The following is a 2356-nucleotide window of genomic DNA, read 5'->3' as shown; positions in this document are numbered from 1 at the left end:
ATGAAAAGAAATCCCTTGCTGCTGTCAATACAAGGAGTACCTTTACCACCTGCAGCAAGCTGGTTACAACCTCTAAGACAACTTAGTTCAACTAATTGTGACAAAGAGAAACTCACCTGTATGAGAAGACTGTCTTCTGCAGGGGTTTGCCTAACTCCTGTGTTGTCTTTCTCATTTCAGGGGGCAGCCCTGACCCAGCAGGCACCTCGTCGTATTTGCCAGAAGGGGTTCAGGGCTGCACTAAGTTACTCCCGTTTGTTGGTCTGGTTCCATCGTCCATATACGTTAAGTGTTGGCTGACGGGGTGTGGGTTGGGGATCTGGCCCATGGTTACAGGACCAAGTGAAACCATTCCTCAGATCATACTCTAAGCATCTGCGTTAACCAGTCATAGCCCCAGCCACATCCTCGTTAAGACAAGAAGCCATACCACAAACCAGTTCAGAACTAGGTGATGCCTCTAATGCCATGTGGCTTCAGTACCACTCAGTGCATTTCATTTAAAGCTAATTCAGGGTTTGAGAGGATCACAATAGACTCCATCACTCAACTATTAAAGCCTAATCAACTGCAAAGCAAGTGATTCAGTGAGACCACATGGATATAGCTTATGTTTCTGGCCCATTTAAAAAAAAAAAAAAAAAACTTTTTTCAAATATTTTAGGAACATTCCATCTCTTCCTTGTTCTCCTTGTTCTTATTGAATAAGATCTTAAATTAACTTAGACCATCTTGAATCACATTCTCTAATCCTCACAGCTGAGCACGCTGCCTCTGTTAACCCCTGAACTTTGGAGGAAATGTCATTACATCGTGCGACAGAGCAAGCCAATCTGAGCTGCTTAGTCATATTTCACTGGGTGGCAGTGCTCCTGGCTTTGTAGACATGACCTGGGATGCTTCCACCCAGCTCCTCCTAAAAGCAGTCACCCAGTCCGCAACAAATAATCCTCTCATCTCAGAAACTGGACCCACCTCGACACTGGTATTCCACTTACTAGAATACAGGAGTTAGCATTTATACTCTGCTTGGTTTTAAATGAAAACTCTTCCAATTTGATATGGTGCAAAGCCTGCTCGCTACTTCTCTCCCTTATTTCCTTCCCTTCTCTACACTTCAGCCATTTAGAGAACAGGGTCTGACTTATGCACGTAGCTGCAATAACATCGGTGTACTGAAAACAGCACCGACGTGAGGGTCAGGAAACCTTGACTCTAATCCAAGATTTGTCACTGCGGGGCAGTTGTGAGGACTCAAGGAAAGCAACACTACTTTCTTTGTGTCTCTGTTTCCCATCTGGATGGTGAGAGATGTCTTTGACCAAAGAAGAGCAGTAAAAGGCCTGCTGATTCATCCTCTGAACAGGGGCTCCCAAAGGCAGCATCTTGGCTGGGTCCCCAAGGTCCAGAATCTGGTCTTCAAATCTCAAGGCTCTTGAAAATAGACTCACATTAACCACGTTCACAAAAGGCTAATACATAAAGCGAAAAGCCAATGTACTAATTTTTCAAAAAAATGAACCATTAAGAGGATTGGATCCTTCCATTTTATGGTCTAGATCACTCTCTCCCAACAGAGAAATCTACATGGTAAGCCAAATTACAATCAGAAATTTGTTGGATAATACAGAATCAGAGCAAAGGGAGTCTGGAGTATCGCAGCCTAACATAATTATTACCTGTTTACAGATGATTTTTTTTTCAAAATGTCATTTTTAAATGGCTTATTTATAAATTCTGGCTCTATCTTCCTGCCAGTGCCTCGTGGGACTCGTGTTGCAACTGGGGATGGCTTTGACCATCTATGTCCTTTTGTTTCTGTGAATTTATACAGAGTTACTTTAGATAACTAATATAGGCTTCTTGATGACTTGGACCTCATGATATCCAGAGACAGGAAGTCCAGCTTCACAGAGCTCCTGTAAAATGAGCAAAGGTCTGAGCCTAATTGTTACTGCTCACGCCTCATCTTGAAATCCCCAAGTCCACTTCCAGATGGCTTCCTCAGCATCACTGACATCACCACATCCAACTTTATGATCTCCATTCTTCCTTGTGAGCACATGTTTACGGCAAAAACCACTTTCTCCACGACAGAAATTTATCTTCAGTTGAGTAGCAAGTGTTCAGGAAAGAAGCAAAGGAATGAGGAATGATAGGGGCATCCTGGTGGTAACAGTGCCAAGATTAAAAAGAGAAAGGGAGAGGACAATTGGCTTTGGATAATCTCACCAAAAAGAGAGTAGATGTGAAGGAAAGCAACAGACGAAATCTCTCTTATAAATAGCACTTGCCAAGCCAAGGAGGGAAGCCGAAGACCTAGAACCAGCTGCCGCCCAGCCAGATGGCCGCTGTG

This window comes from Bison bison, unplaced genomic scaffold, assembly GCF_000754665.1.
Source record: "Bison bison bison isolate TAMUID 2011002044 unplaced genomic scaffold, Bison_UMD1.0 scf7180017846067, whole genome shotgun sequence".
Taxonomy (NCBI): Eukaryota; Metazoa; Chordata; class Mammalia; order Artiodactyla; family Bovidae; genus Bison; species Bison bison.
This window is presented reverse-complemented; position numbering follows the sequence as displayed.